The 16,994-nt window shown below is 47.0% G+C and overlaps 1 protein-coding gene across 1 annotated transcript in view; it reads right to left on the bottom strand.

The window, feature by feature from the left end:
• LOC121666325 (limbic system associated membrane protein) overlaps positions 1-16,994 on the bottom strand; it is a 1,004,233-nt gene that overhangs the window by 814,196 nt on the left and 173,043 nt on the right. The window lies entirely within an intron of this gene.

Here is a 16,994-nt window from a genome sequence, read left to right as displayed (position 1 = left end):
AGCAAAGGCCATTTGGTAAAAGTTCTGATCCCAAGGTATTACAAAGAGTAATTGCACAGATCTTTGAGGGATTATGAGATGACAGACTTTTAATGGATGATGTTTTAATTTGGGTACAGGGAAGTTAATAGAAAGGAAGACTTTGGCAAGTATTGCAGGAAGCCAGAAAGAGATGCTGATCCAGTAAGTAAAATACCTGTGCTCTAAAACATTGTGGCTAGAGTTTGGGCAAAGATGACTTAACTGGGGCTTCAGATAAAACAAATGCAACAGCAGGATATCCACCTTACAATGTAAATTAGATCTGGAGGGATTAATGAATATAATAAACGCTATTCCATTATTCATTCCAATTCTAACTAGGGTCAATATGTCCTTAAGGAACTATCAGAAAATTAAGCTACCTGGTATTGAGGAGATTAATACGATTAATACGAACATGGAAATAAACAGTTAAAGACAGTGACACTAATCCACCAGCTTAAAAATATCATAATGATATTTTCTGAAAAGCCGTAATACGTGCTCATCTTACCTGTTTAGACTGAGATTTCTAAGCAGAACAGACAGAAACTGTTGCCAGGTTGACAAAGAAGTGCTAGTAATTTTATTTGCTCCTCTAAACTTGCTTCAATCTAGATAAATATGAAAGATATCAAGAAAAGAGACTACAAAGCACTTCAATGTGGTTGTAAAAAATCTTTTGCCTAATTTTCACAGATACTAAGCATTAGCTTGAGTTGGAAATGCAGACAGTAAACACCTTGCAAAATCAGTCCATTTGTCTTTGGCATCATCTACAACTCCATAGATAAAGCTGATGATCTTTTACCAGTGAAAAAGAATTCAAAGGCATGAATTGCTGTTTGATGCTCAGTGTTTAATGCACAATGTTCCTAGCTGCAAGTTGAAGGTTTAAAAATTTACTTTATTTTCATTTGGACTGTAATTGGATTAAAAAGTGCAGAGCAAACATTGCTATCGTGGCAATGAAAAGAGGATAGCATTAACACACCAAACTGTGTTTTCTGATACATTCTAAACACATACAGTAAAGATCCTATCAGCAAAAACTGAAATGTGGCTGTCTGTGGTATGGAATGCAGCAACTGCTTTGCAGTGCTGAACCAGTCTGGAAAAGAAAAGGAGAAAAGATAGAAATTTTAATTGCAAAGAGAAGAAATTCAGAAAGTAGCATGTAATGACTTGTATTGGAATTTGGGGAAATTGATGTTAACATCCCTGCTTTTATAGGAAATATCACATGATCTCTAATAGCAACAAATGATCCACACTTTATTTTTATATCCATCCAAAGGATGATTCCTCCATCAGCACTGGGATGCACAAGCTGCAGCTGATCAACTTGTCTTCACGGAGCTCCCACCTGGAGGTTCTCAAGCTTCTCATTTTTGGGCATCTCACCCCACCTTACACACTTTGTGTTGGAGAGATCTATCACCATCCCCCTACTAGGGGATATGGCTTTGTGTCATAACATATTGTGCCTTTAGGGGTGGGTGAAGGGAGGCAGCAACCAAGGTTCAAAGTTGGCAGTGTTCACAAGAAACATGAATTTAGCAGCTTTCAACAAATGTCTGTATCACAAAAGACAGAAAATGTGATATCTGTTTGTCAGACTCACAGCACTGTGATAACAAGTCAAGATCCAGTGTACAAACTACTCTCTTGTGTGAAGCCCAGCACTAGCATGTCAGAGGATCTAATAGGATGGGATAGAACTAGCAGGCCTGTAGGAAATGTATAAGGACATAAAGAGTATCAGTCATTAGATCTGAAATACACTGGGAAAGCTGGGGGTGAGGGGTGCAGGGAAGAAAGAGGCACAGCTTTTCAGCATGTGCTTGTTTCTAGGCAGTTCTGTTCATCCTTCAGTTTCAGAAGCTGTGCAGTTTGGGAGCATCTAGAAGAGCAAACATGAGCCATACAGCCCCAATTACTCTGCTTTGATATCTGTGGGGCCTTTATGGAAGTCCCTTTAAGAAGTCATCTACAGGATTAATGCACGAAGCCCACTGAGCCACTTGGCGTGGCTGAGTGTCACCAAGGAGCAGCAAGCCCTGTGCCAGGGACAGAGGTGTGCAGATCCTGTGCCAAAAGCCTCCAGCCCCCTACTTCCTGCTGTGATGCTGCCTTTTTGATATTTTGCTTCTCTCACCCACTCATTCCCAGCTACTGAGTCACAGGTTCCTGAGGCTTTTCTGATCCTCATGGAAAAGCTATTGCAAGAGCGTGCAGGTTCAAATCCTCTGCTTTGTGGCCTCCTTGCAGCTTTGTTTCCCTTTTTGCACACACCTCTCCATCCTTTTCCTTTCCTTCCCTTTCCCCATTATTGCGGTAAGAGAAGGAAAGGAAACACTTCAGAAATGAAAGATTAGTTTGCTGTATCATAAAGATGAGCTTTGTAATCACTTTCCTTTAAGCAAAGAATTAAAAGATAATAAAAGCCCTAATTAAGGACCTCGTTAGCTTAACTAGATTTTCATATGCAAAGTGATGTTCACCACGTGCTGCCTGAAAATACTGCCTGGCACTACATGGGAAGCACCTGTGCCAACTACCCAACTGTATTTTCCTTCTTTATTTCAGTTACCTTTCTATCTTTCCTCCTCCTTTCCCCTCTGTGCCAGGGTTCAGCAGGCTCGGGCTGAAGCAGGCCTGCCCTGTGCTGGGCACATGCAACACAGGCTTGGCATTACTTTGTGAACCACATGACAGAAACATGCATGAGGCCAAAGGGCAGGGAAAGATGGGGGAGCGCAGATAGGACTGAGGAGGGCTGAGCACAAGCAGAAGCAGGAGGAAGGCAGAGGGAGAACATAGGAATCTCTCAGGCCAGACTGGTTCAATGCCAAGTGGAGATTATCCAGGTGGAGGATCCATCTGAGTCAAGCTGAGCACAAGAACACTTTGGGTGAGTCTGGATGTCACAGGGCAGAGCTGGAGGGAGGGAGATGCTGGCTGGGGCTTGCCCCCATCTTGGCCCCTGTACAAAACCTAGCTATGATTTAGGCAAAGACTTTCATTAAGGGTTTGGCTTTGTCCTTGACTGGAAACAAAAATTGAATCCTTAGAGACACTATCCAAGGAGCCTTCCAGGGCTCTGTTTTTAATCCCACATGGCCCCCAGTACAGTCTGGCAGGCGGACAGGTAGCTGTTTAGGGATGTGTTTAATAGAAGCAATTAGGAAATCATTACACCACAGTAATGCGAGCAGATGAGTGAACAAAATGACTGCTTGCTGCCGTGTGAGAAAGCAGCCTGGCCTGGCTGAGTAGAGAGCACTCGGTTCTTTGCAGCACAGCCAGCAGGCACTGCCCAGCAGAGGCCAGGGCAGAGCCAGGAGCCGGAGTCCGCCCGGCTGGAACAATCTGATAAATTCCTACAGCTGGGAACTCAGCACGACATGGGAATCAGGATTTTCATCCTCGTTAAAACTGTAATTGGAGCCTCATTCTACTTCGTTTAGAGCCTGCTGTGAATGTGAGCAAAAGCTGCAGGGTGCTAAGCAGGGAGGTCACCCCGGGGCGGTGGTGAGCAGCCGGCCAGAAGCAGTGGGAGGCTGGAGGGGACACACCGAGGCAGAGGCCAGGCTGGCCTGTGTGCATCTCCTGTAGGTATGGAAAGGCCCCTGCTGTGAGCTCCCCAGCTTTCAACTGGTTTGGGTTTTCTTAATTTAGAGAATAAGAAAGAAAACATGGCATTTATGAGTAGAGATGGGTTTGAAATGGAACCTCAGGGCTCAGCCTTCAGCTTGAGTCTCTCAGCTGGGCACTTTGACCTGAAACCTGGTGGACCTCAGATCCCCATCTGAACCACCAGTGACACAATCTAATAGCCCCTACCTCAGCTCTTAGACCAGGGCAAAACTTAAGGAAACCTGATACAGCATTATTAGGCTGGAGACTGGGCTGATCCATTTATTAGCTGAGAATTTTCTTTGTTTAATAGAATTTATTCTTGCCTTTTCTCTACAGAACATGGGATTGGCTCAATACATTTAGTTTGCAAACAGAGATGAGAAGTTGTAAACCAAATCCAGATGTTGCATCCAGCACTCACACCAACTCCTGCCTGGGCCCATCTCCAACCATCACATGTATTTGTGCAGTAGAGGAAATGGCTAATGTTCCTTAAATATAGTTTAAAAATAATCAGCAACAGTCAAATTACTTCTACTACATTATGGGTTGTGAGTGAGGCAATTCGTTAGTGAGAGTCAGACAAACTACCTTAATTTGGCCTTCTACCACTTTCCACCTCGTGGACCAACAAGTGTATCATAACTATTAGAACAACTTCAGTGAATGTTACAATTACTCATGTCAAATGAAAATGTAATGCAGTTAACGTGCATGCTGGCTCCCCGCTGCTACTGCTGATGATTATTGCTATTAGAGCATGACCAAACAGTCATTCAAATATAAACAGCAGATTTGTTTTGATTGTGTTCGTGGCCCGTTTTACTCGCTTTCTGCGAACATTAACACAAATGGCTTTGGTTTGCAAGACTGTCCCTGGGGAGAGAAACAAAGTCAGGAGCACCGTGGTGCTGACTTCGTGTATCAGCTAAACTACCTGCACTGGAAGATTTTGCATGGCTCTCTGGAAAATCTGACAGCCACCTCATCAGAGAGAAAAAGTAGGGCTAGGAAGTCTGAGTGCTGGTTTTGTAAGATGAGTACACAGTACCTGAACAAAAAAAATCATGGCAGTCCACTGGAAGGCAGCTCTCACATTCCTGCCCGTCATTCAGTAAAAGCTCAGGAATGACACATCAAAATGGGGTTCCCAACTCTTTGGCCAGTGTTTCTTATCCAAAGGCTACTAAAGGAAAAGGTGCCATTGACCTAAATGGTTTGTGTGTTATAGAGTAACACGTAGGACTAAACTCAGTAAAAGCTCTGCTTGCTGTGAAAAGATTGCCTGCTTAAGAGGATTAATTATTATTATTGCTCACATTTTTGTGTCACCCTTTAGTGGAATCCCTTATCTCTAAATCAGTTTCCAAGATGGGAGCTCTTGCTCTCTCTGTCTGAGCTGCTTGCTTGCCTCGTAAAGCCAAGAGCTAATCCTGGTGACCACTGATGAGATTACGTTGTGCAGCTGACTGCAGAACCTCTCCTTTGCAGAAGGACAGATGCAGAAGGTGGCAATCCCAGGATGCCAGGGATCCAACTAATTACCTAACTGCATCAAGGCCATAACTCTTGCCAGATGCTTTGATACAGCTCTCGTTTATCTCTTGTCCAGAAGCACATGCCCAGGAATATGCACACTGAGGAATGACTAAGAGTCTTGCACAGCACGGGACTGACCTTGAGGCCAGGCCAGTGACTCCCAGCTTGCATTAATTTTGACAGGTTTTTGAAGTGTCAGCCTCCTCTGAGGAGCAGAGTGCTCGGGGGGGAAGTTGCTGCTTGGTGCAGAGAGGACAGACCAAGGGCCAGAACGAGGAAAATGAGTAAGAATGCAGGAAATACAGTCAGCACATGTTCTTCAAAAGCCATTTTGGTGGCAAGTTAGATATGGTATAGCAAAATCTCTGGTATATAAAGTCAGACAGACCACAGAAGACTGCTGGTTTGGATGTGAATATGGAGCTTTGGGGAGCCATTCACAGGTTGATTTCTAGAACCAGTTTGAAGGAAAGGTTACTGTCTGAAACATGCCAAGAGCTAAGGATGTTTGGAGTGCCTCCTCCTGCTTATTTTTGTTTGTTTGTTTATTCACACAGAAAAAGATAGGTTTCTTCAGGCTAGAGCTTGGATGATGGAGAAGATATGTGACACAGAAACACAAAATCATGAGCATCATACATCAAGTAATTAAGAAAGATCTTTCACTGTCTCTTCCAGTGGGAGCAATGGAAACTCAATGAAGCAGTGATGATCAAATGCAAAATAGAGCAGGTAAAGCAGAGTTCAGCTGTGGAACTCATTGCCACAGGACACTGCAGAACCTCAGAAAGCTGTGAGGCAAATCCACAAGGAACTACTGAGCACAAAGTGAACACTACCAGCTCAGGAGGTCCCTGGGCTGCAAATCACTGGAGGTTCAGCAAGTGTAACAGAGCAGCATCATTAGTTACATCATATACTTACAGCACTCATACATTCTCCTCTTGGCATCTACTATAGGTCACTGCTGGAGACATATGGGGGAAAGGCAGCTAGACAGATTCTTGGTTCTGCCTGGTACGGCAGTTCTTATGTTACTGACTAATTGGGTGAGCTGTATGGCTCAGATCCTTAAGCAGGAAGTTAAGCATGTCTGTGCTTAGAGAGCTATGAAATTATGTGTTTCTTTTTCTTTTTTTCTCTCTCTTTTTTTTCCCCATTACATTTCCTATGCCATGGGCCCAAAAACCATCCCAAAGAAAGAGCAGGAGCTCCTGGCAAAGCCTGAGAAAAAGCAGTCTCACATCTACATGTGATCAGGATGAGATGTGATAAGGGGACATCATCATCACCCACATCTATACCCACTCACTGATTACCAGCAGGAGAGGGTGTGTGAGCAGCAATCCTGTTCTACATAAATTCAGGAGCTGGAAGTGCCAGCACAGCATGGCAAGGTACTCTGAGGATGATCTTCCTATATGTCAATGTGAGTGTAAGATAGTACAGGCATGCACAGCAAGTGCAAGTGTGAGATAAAAATATGGAGGTGCACAGGTATCTACAAAAGGAACAGTGCAGAGAGAGTAGTTTGTTTGCAAACATTTTATTACAGAGCACGTATTTTAGTGTTTATCAGAATCCATCCATCCATGCACTCTACAGGAAAGTGCAGCCTGCAAGGCAGCAGTTTGTCTGAAATCAGGTGTGTGTGAGTATCTTCCAGGACTGTGCTAAAGTATATGCATACCAATATACCAAATAAGCAAGCAGCAGAAGGGTAAATTCCATAGGGGTGTGAGCAAGGTCACTCCCTGGGTGGAGCAGAGGAGTATCTAGGAAGCAGTCCTCAAGGAGAATTTTCCTATTCAGGCAGAGTGAAATTAATTGCAATTGTAGTGTTTCTGTGAGCAAAGTGAGGTATTCCAGGCACACAGAAGAGGAAGGCATCTGTCCCACTCAGAGAGCAAAGAGTTGAGCAGCTGAAAATACTTGTGTCAAACCCCCACTTAGGCATCTCTTCCCCCTCCAGCCCTTGTCCTCCCTCCCCTCCCTTTCCCATTCATTTCTCATTCTGCAGCTCTTCAGCACTAGGCCCTTCTCCTGATTAACATTTCAAACCTATTGATAGTTTGTGCTGGCTTAGACAAACTAATCATCATTAGCACTCCAAAAACCTGTCCAGCTTTCCCTCCCAGAGTCACAGGTGCCACCCTCAGCTGCTTGGAGAAAAAGGAAAAAAAATGCACCAGCCACAACATGCTCTTGGGCAAGGCCATCAGGAGGTACGAGCTCACAGCCCTGGCAGGCAAGGAGATCACAGTCCCCAGACTCTGGGCTCCCATGGATGCAGGCTGCAGATAAGGCATGGGGCCATCTAGGCAGCGGGCAGAGAGCTGCAGGCATCTTCTCCTTTCTAGGTGTTACAGGAATGCACTCTCACACACTGGAACCTGTGCTGGGAGCACTTCTCACTTCCCAGGGAAGAGCAGAGCCCATGTGCTGGATATGGCTGTTTTCTTCCAGCCTGGCCAAGCTAGAGAGGTGTTCATAGCTGGGGTTTGAATGGGATTTGCTGGGCCTGCTGTGGATACAACCTGCATACAGAAGGCTAGGTGCTTTCCCTAGTGACCCAGTGACCTGTATCTCTTCTGTTTATAGAGCAGGAAGAGGCAGAAAGTAAATGCATAACCCAGGGGGACTGGGACCAGGAATGATGCAGGAACAGGTGTCTGGTGAGTTGCCCATGTCTGGCCTGAGCTACAGCCAAGAGATACGAAGGCCACAGATAAATGCAGACTAACAGGAGGAAAAGAGAGATGGGCTGGAAGATGCTCTCTGTGACACTTGTGTACAAATCTGCTGCTGAACTGAGAGGAAGGCTTGGATGTGCTTCTTTACCATTTTCCTGGAGGTACCTAAATCCTCCCCATCAGGCAGGGTCATTCCACACACCACCTGTTTTCAAAGAATGACACTGTGCCCTCTGCAGTGGGGACCAGGTGGCAGTAACACTGCCCTGGGGATGAAGCCTGTAACGGTGCCCATAAGATTTCTACCTCACTTCATCTAATGCCAGCTGCACCCTGGAGTAAGCTCAGGACTGCTCCAGAGACAAAACTCTCCTGACAGCAGCTGAAAAGAAGCAGGTTTGCCCAGCAGACCTGTTTTTCCATTGTGATGGAAGCACAGGGGTCAACATGACTCTGAAGCACACATCCTCCTAGGTTTGCCTTGGATTCAAAATTTCATTTCAGTCAGACTGACATTAAAATAATGACTGGGCAATCACTGGGAAATTCCACACCACTGGAATCACTGTACCTTGGGCAGCTCTCTGGGCCCTCATATGAAATGTTTGTTGAGTACACATCCGTGAGGAGGCTCTGAAATGCCACTAAGCCTGTGTGCATTGGAGCCGTGGAAAAGCCACCACCTCTCGTGTAGCTGCTTAGCAGCACACACAGAGCCTGCACAGAGGTCACACTGGAGAGAAAGGGATTATTTATAAGGCGACTAAACCTTCCTACTAAAGCCCAGAACTAATGCTGAACATCAAAATAATGGAAGAAAAAGCTGTCCCATGCCTCTGCAACCAAGACCTGAGGAATGCAATTCCTCAAGCAAAAACCATCCAGGCAGACTCGTTGGGAGATAACACACACCCACAAAACTGCACAACTCCCCATTCTCTGCTGCACAGGATATAGTAACCATCCCTCAGGCACATCTCCTTCTCCCCCACCTGCTCCCCTGACATCCTCCCTGCCTAAGACTCACTTCAGTGAGCGCTAAGATGAGGCTTATCTCATAATTTTGCATGGCCATTATCTGACAGCAACTTCAAACTTTGCTGGCATGTGAGGTACAAGGGGCTAGGGTAGGGCAGGAGGTCAGCGCAATCACAGACATTACTTTAGAGGCTCCACACTCTTCTGCCATGCACCAGAAGACTGGGCCTGTGGGTGCATCCTGCCTCTGTGTTCCTGTGAGGCAAATGCTCAGGCACTGACAACATTTAAGACAGCAGCAGATTTTCACAAGTGAATCTGTAGGCAAAAATATGTTGCCATCTTCCAAGGCCTGTTCAGACACTGACAGTCACCCCTCAGCTATGTGACTCCCTTGTTTCTGCAAATATCCATTCTTCCCACACCCCCACCACCTTCCCTGCCCCAGACCACTATCTTCTGACCTGAAAATAAAATACCCCTGTTTATGGCACAATCGTGTGGCTTTAAAGTGGAGCCCAGAGGCTTCTGTCATAATTCCTAGCCTCCCTGCCTGTAAGCAGCTTGAGGCTGGCGAGAGGCTGCCAGGGGCTGTGACAGCATCTGTACAGCCCCACACACCCGGCTCGGCAACGCAGCCCCGGCCCGAAGCAGCAGCGCCGGTCTGTTGCAGGATGCTGACAGAAGGGGGCAAAATCCATCTGCAGTCAGCGCTTGTTCCCTGCTTTGCTGCGCTTGCTTTCTCTGGCACCCTTGCATCCCTTCAGCCCTGAGCCCTATGGCACACTCCGGCCAGGCAGGCTGCCCCTACGGAGGGGTCACTGTCACAGCCCTCAGCAGGGGTGGCAGCCAGGACAGTCTGCAGCCTGGCCTGGGGCGCTCCCCTGAGCCCCAAACAGCCCACGACAGGCCCAGCTTGCCCCATCCCACCTGCCTCCATGGGGCTTGCAGAGTGGACCCAGGACAAGAGGGCCGCTGGATGAGGGTCTGCAAGTGTGTGCTGTGGGCAAGCCTGGTCACTAAGTCTCTGTGTACTTACTGCTGAGATGGCTGTTGGTGCTGAGAGCAGCAGAAAAGCTCATGGGAGCTGCAAGGAGGGTCCTCAGGAATGGGTGAGAAAAATGGGGCAACAGGGATGACAAACTTCCTTTTGTGGAATGGGGTCAGATTCTGCTTCACCTTGTACATGCTGTAGTTCAAGAGATCCTAGATACAAAACATGTCAGAGGTGAGATAGCGGAGTCCCACTGACCCCAGTGCCAGGCAGTGGTCGGTCACACAGGGGTCACACATCCACAGGATTTGGGGCAGGAAACCACAAAAGGGCTTTGGGACTCAGGGAGCTCAACAGCTTTAAATCCTTCTCCACACTTCTTCTGGAGTCAGTTTTCCCTTTTGGAAAAGCCCTGGTGTCAGGGACACCATTACGTCTCAGGGCACTGTGACTTTCAAGTGCCTGTGAGCTGGTAAACTAGGGATGCATGTAGAGTGACTTCCACCAACTAAAAAAGTCTGGAAAAAAAGGAACAGGGAAGGAATAGGAAAGCAGACAATTTCTCTCAAATACTATGAAACACACCACACACCCCATTCTTTTTTTTTCCTATGAGTAAGCAACATTTTCTCTCTCTTCAACTCCTCAGCTGGCCTGGTGACTTCTATTTCTGTATACATCAGTGAGTCCCTTCTCCTTACATCATCTGACATGCCTACAGCCAACTCCTGTGAATTTCCTGCAAGTCTTGCTATAGCTGCCAGCTGCCCTTGAAGCCCCTCAGATAGCGGACTTGCATAGTTCACTGGGAAAGAGCTTTTACTTCCCCCCTCCCTGTCTTCTAAGCTTTGATTTGAGGAGGGCAGGGGGAGGAAGGAACACAAAATGGGGACATCCCTAAGCCCCAGGCTGCCTTAACTATTTCTTCTACACCTGTGGCACAGCAGGGAATGAGAGCTATTATTATCCTCATCCCCAGTTTCTGAGTTACAGCACGTTCCCAGTGTGACACAGGATGTTTTGGGGCTGCTACCCATACTGGCAGTGGGATCGCTCTCTTTCACCTGGCAGAAAGGTGCAGTGGGAGCCCTGGAAGCAGCCACAGCACTGCCTAGAAGAGAAAATGAAGAACTGCTTGGTATCTAACAGAGATGGCAAAGGTGGGCAGGATGAACTGATAGCCACCTTGCACCAGGATTATCACAGGTAGTGTTGTAGACTTGTCGTGGGATCTCAAGGGGGCATGGTCTCAGTTTCAAGATTTTCAGCTTGCAGCACCCACCTGACATCAGCCCTAGAGACCAGCCAGACACAAATCCATGAGGAAACCTGGCTGTGATCTCTCCTTCTCTCTCAAGCAGCTCTAAGGCTCTGATCAGGATGACAGAGGGCTTATTTTAGCCTGTCACTTAGGACAACCCCCTACTGAAGCTCTCAGATTGGGCAGGTGAGAGGTTAGCAGAAATGCTGCTAGATCAAAATGCCAACACAAAGTTGGGAAGGTCTAGACATCCCCAGCCATGAAGCCACCTGCTTCACAAGGCTGGGCCATCATTAGGAGTCCCTGCATTAAGGCACCTTAGCAAGTCTTAGCAAGCTAAGAGAGGGAGGGAGGGAAGGAGAAGAGGGAGGCACAGAGCTGGGAATTAAGGACTTTCACACCCAGACTGAGGGCACCCTCCTGACATAACACCCCATGTGCAGATGTGTGCAGAAGAGATGTGTGTGCCAGCTAAGCAGATAGACAACCTGAGGTATTTTTTGTTTCTTGCACATGGGATGTGCTGGAGCAGGGAGATTTTGCACACTTCGTTGGCGTATTCTGCAGCCTATTCCTGATGATCTGAAGTTTTCCTCTCTTTAAAACATTCCTCGAGCAGACAGCAGCCCCCGTGTACAAAAACTGTTCACAGCAATTACAGCAGTCAGAGAAGGAACAACATTTCATACCTTCAAAAGGAAAAACCCTTTAGGGAAAGCTGTGTTTTCCCCCGAGCACACTAAAAGAGGGAAAAGAGGCGCTGGCCTGTGGCAAGCAGAAGATGGAAAAGCTCAGCAGTATTTTCTTAGCTCCACAAACCACCCTACATACTGACATTATGGGGGTAGACAATATGTGACAAAACATCCCTGTCTGTCTGACTCTGTCCTTACAATGTAGGAATGCTTACATTGTAAACACTTGGAAGCATCTGGTTGGCCAAAATATTTAGGAACAATTTCCTGAAGAAATTCCTTGCAAATAGTTACACAGCTGTGTTATCACAGTATCTGATCCCTGATGTGCCCTACTGAAGGGATTAAGTTGCTGGTCACTCTTTAGTCTTATTGTCAACTATGCAGATCTAAGAAAAGATATATGGATTAAACTATTGCTTCGGGGATTTTCCCCCTCCTCAATTCCAGGAACAACCCTAATTTTTCATTTAGACTTTAGTTAGCTATCCTGCTGAGAAACTGCAGGTCTCTCTCCTGGAGCTCTGTGGGGAACAGGAGAGAAATGGCAAAAACTTTTTTTTCCATCTGTGAGCAAGAAAAACTGACCTGGAGTCATACAGAAATCAGAGCAACAGAGGAGGAAGAGGCTATTTTTAACAAGTCACTTTTACTTTCTTTTTTTTTTTTAGGCAAGAACCACATTTCAAGCTACTAGTCCCTATTTTTCTCTAAATTCTCTGAGGAGCTGGCAACGAATGGCAGGGCCTGACCTCCAAAAAAAAGTAAGAGCAATTAAGAGGAGAACAAATCCAGGGTCATCCAGGAATTTTGCAGCTGTCACTGTGCAGCACACCAAGCCCCCCCCCAGACCTCACAATGGGGGTAAGGACAGGACACTTGTTGCTCTGTTTGCAGCTCCCATGCTGCCTGAATGGAAGGAGGTGCTCCACCAGCCACCAGCTGTAGAGGAGGTGTAAAAGAGGCTTGGCATTCCTCAGCTGCATCCAGGACAGAGGGAGAGAAAGATGAAGGATGTTAGGTGATGAAAGACTGGTTAAGTTAGGATGGCTGTCTGAAACATTTCAAAGAAATTAAAGAAAGGAAAAATTAAGAAAGATGTTGAACCGTAAGCCTAATTAGTGTAGCAGTGTAGTTATAGTCATGATAGCCTAAGGATACAATTAGGCATGTCTAGAGAGGGAGGCTGATCTTGCTGTTAAACCATAAAGGTAGGGGACAAGATAATATGGGTTGCAGTCTGGTGCTGGCTCCTGGATGATTCTGAGGTGTTGCAGGGATGCCTTGTGACTCCAGCAGGAAACTTCCAGTCTCCTGATACCTTGGTTTCAATGTTTCCAAGTGTTTCTAAACTAACACCAGGAATTCCCAAGACCATGCTGAGGCATTTTTAAGGCATCTAACCACTAGGGTTCCTTTTAGTACACCCTGGACTTGCAATTGGAGATCTTAGGGCAAAAGCTGCTAAGAGAAAGCAAAGCTGGTTGCCAAAAAGAGTCAGGAGCAATAAAACAACAAAAGAAGATGCCCTAAATTAGCATGACACATCCAAACCAGCTGTTTTCTAGTCTCAAATAATCACGTCTCAGTTTTGTGGAAGAGATGCTGAAAGAGACACAGCCTTTCACTTTGATATTACAGAATGACATTCCTAAGCACACTGACTTTGGTGACGCTCGGTCCGGGTCTTGATAAAACAAGCAAAGATGTCACGGTGTGCAGGCATCATTCACACCTCGGCTCTGAGGCCCCAGCTGTTTGTCAGTCCCTCTCTACCCAACGCTGCCACCCTCTTCACTCTGCATTCTCGGGAAGGAGTTGTGACAGCAGGAACAGGAGGAGATAAATCGGAGATTGAGGCTGACACAAGCTATGTCTCTACAAACCTCAGCAGCCAGGCGCCAGGAGCTCAGCCCACCCTGAGTGCAGCATTCACATGCGTGCAGGGCCAGCCCCACGCCGGCAGCAGCAAGCCTCGCCCAGCAAGCCTCGGCAGCCCACCTCAGCCCACACTTGGCACAGGTCTAGCAGCATCCTCCAAGCCTCCACCCGCAATCGCCGTGGGAGACCATGCTTTGTTCTCCTCAAAGCACAGCGGTGGAACTTTTCTAGGATATGGAAGTAAGAACTTGTGGGATGCAAGGGGAGATGCTGGCAGAGAGCATCTGCCCTGTTGCAGAGAGCCAGGGGACATGTCTGACTCAGTGACATCTGACAAAAATAAGTCCTGTGGCTTACACGGACACAAACCCAAGGTTTCTCAGGGAAAGGCTCAGGCACATCGCAGAGACATCCTGACAGAGGATTTGCCTTGAAAGCAGATACCACCCAGCAACCCAGGCAGGTAGAGGGATGTGGATTGACACCATCCCTAGCTACATGGCCATGGGCAGAGATCCTGCAGAGGCCCTGGACTTTGATCCAGCTCTGAGGGGTCTCAGCAGGAGGCAATGTTTACCACACAATTTCAGTGCCAGCTCTACATTGTCCATGGCATGAAATGACTGACATGGCAGCGCACAAAGGTAAAAAAGGACAGATTGATTTATTGATCAAGGAAAGACACAGTCTCCTTGACAGAGATGCGCTGTCAAACGATGGCAGGACGTGCTGCTAAAAGCCCTCCAGATTGATTACTTTACCTGCCACCTGATCCTTCATTGCCCTGGGTTCTGGCAGGTGAAGAGCAAGGGAAGATTTACATGTAGCTGGGAGTCAGGAGAGGAAAACACGCAGGAATGAAAGCTCCAGGGATCTGGCCAGGACACAGTGGCCCCCCCTCTCCTCCACCTGCCACAGGGTTGGAAGGTCCCTCAGCCCATGGGCCAGCCAAGGTGGCAGGAAGACCAGCGAAACCTCATTGTGCAGCCAACCGAAAGTGGGATTGTGGCAGGTAACACCTGCACATCCTGAAACACTGCCATTTCCCTTCCCCATCTGTTCTCTTCTCTAGGATTAAACCACTCCTGTCTGTACAATTACACAGCCTGTGCCTGCCCCAGGGATTGTGGAGAGTGCATCCAGGCACTTGGCCTGGCACTGTTGTCAAACCCTGCGAAGCAGGCACTCGGCCCACTGCAGGAGGTAGTGCCCCAGCCCACATCCCAGCACAGGACATCAAGCTGGGGCACCCATGGAAAACAGCCACTTCATCAGCTGCAGCAGGGCAGTGCCAGTCCATGACAGAGCTCTGTTCTGGGGGCTGCTCTCCTTTGTCACTGCCCATGCACCCTGGGGCATCCAGAATGCCTCTCTCTTACGTGGGCTAATGACAATAAACCTAACCTAAGGAGAAAAGAACATTGGAAAAACCATTTTCTTGAACTTCTAGGGCCCAATTTACAATATCTACACTGGTTCCCTCTCAAGATACCCTCTTGGTTAAACAGAATCCTTCCCTACTGGACAAGAAGTGCGACTGAGCCTTTCCATCAACTTGCTCAGGAGACAGCCTGAGCCACATTAGGGAAGAGGCAGGGCCTCATCATAGCAGCCATTCAAGGCAGCCTGGTTGTGATGTGACATGGATGCACCACTCAGCACCACATCAACCCCCAAAGTTACTCGGGTGGCCAGGTCCCAACTTTGCTGCACAAACACGTGGAGCCAAGCACATCAAAAATTTGTAATGAGCTTGTTTAGAGAGCTGTAGCATGAGATAGGCAGTAAAGGAGAGACATAACAAAGAATGCCCCTTAAATGATTCAGTGCTGCCCAATTTACCAGGCACAGCACGTTGGGAAAATGCCACTCCAGAGCTGCTCTCATACCTGTTAAAGGGCTTGATATTCCCAATACATGGCAGCTCTATCTTAATTCTGTGGACAATCTGACCAGCTTTGGCTGCGCACCAAATCCAGATGGCTTGCCACCTCTCTTGTGGAAAGTGTAAATTATACAGCAGACCAACCACAGGAAAAACAGTGATCCCAAAAAAGCAGAGATGTGGGAGGCTAATTTGAGTTTTGAACAAGCATCTAAATTAACATCCTTCTAACAGCCTCCTCTTTGGACTATAGCAAATGCCATGAATGATTGAAGAATGACCAACCCAGACACACTGGGAAAGGCAGGAATACAACAGGAGGTGGTGTGAGGAGCAGCTGTGCATTAGACAAGGCAGGATAACATTTTGATGGACACAACTGATGTCATCTATCTTTACTTCTATAATGCCATTGACACGGTTCAGGCCAACGTCTCTGTTGATAAATTGGAACAATATGGGTTTGATGGATGGAGTGGTAGACGGATAAGGAATTGGAATAAGGATGGATGGAATAAGTTACAATGGCTTAGTGGTCCAAATGGAGATGAGTAACAAGTGACGTTCCTCAAGGGGCCATATCAGGCCTGGTGCTGTTTGACACCTTTATTAACAACATAGTGGGGTTGAGTCCACCTGAGAGAGTTTGTACATGACAGGAAGCTGAGGGATGCTATCCACAAGGACCTTGACAGGATTGTGAATTGGGCCCATGAGAGTCTTATGAAGTTCAACAACACCAAGTATAAGGCCCTGCACCTGCATCAGAGCAATCCTCAGTATGAATACAGATTGGAGAATGAATTGATTGAGAGCAGTCCTGTGGAAAAGGATGTGGCGATACTGGTGAAAAAAATATTAGATATGAGCTGGCAGTGTGCTTTCCCAGCTCAGAAAGCCAATTGCGTCCTGACCTGCATCAAAAAATGTGTCACCAGCAGGGCAAGGGAGGTGGTTTTGCCCCTCAAGTCTGTTCTCATGAGACACCAGCTAGAGTACTGCAGCCACCTCTGGGGTCCTTGGCACAGAAAGACATTAACCTGTGGGAGTGAATCCAGAGGATGGCCACAAGAAGGGCTGGAGCACCGCTCCTGTGCAGAACAGCCAAGAGACGTCGGTTTGTTTAGCCTGGAAAAGATAAGGTTCGAAGGACACCTTATTGCGGCCTTTCAATAAAGAGTGATTATATGAGAAAGATGAAGAGCAGCATTTCACCAGGGTCTGTAGTGACAGGACAAGTGGCAGCAGCATTAACCTAAGCAATGATCCCATCTAAGCCAAACCTTTCTGTGATTCTCTAACCCCTTATGCTGGAGTTCAGTTTGGCCCTGAGATGTGAGATCATCTCCCAGGCCTGGGTGGAGCAAAGCAGCAAAAAGGAACAGTATCAATAAGAAGAATCATA

This window comes from Corvus kubaryi, unplaced genomic scaffold, assembly GCF_017639235.1.
Source record: "Corvus kubaryi isolate FWS band 111438036 unplaced genomic scaffold, C.kubaryi_AGA036_p1.0 37341, whole genome shotgun sequence".
Lineage (NCBI taxonomy): Eukaryota > Metazoa > Chordata > Aves > Passeriformes > Corvidae > Corvus > Corvus kubaryi.
Note: the sequence above shows the minus strand (reverse complement) of the source record. Positions and strands in the feature narration are given on the sequence as shown.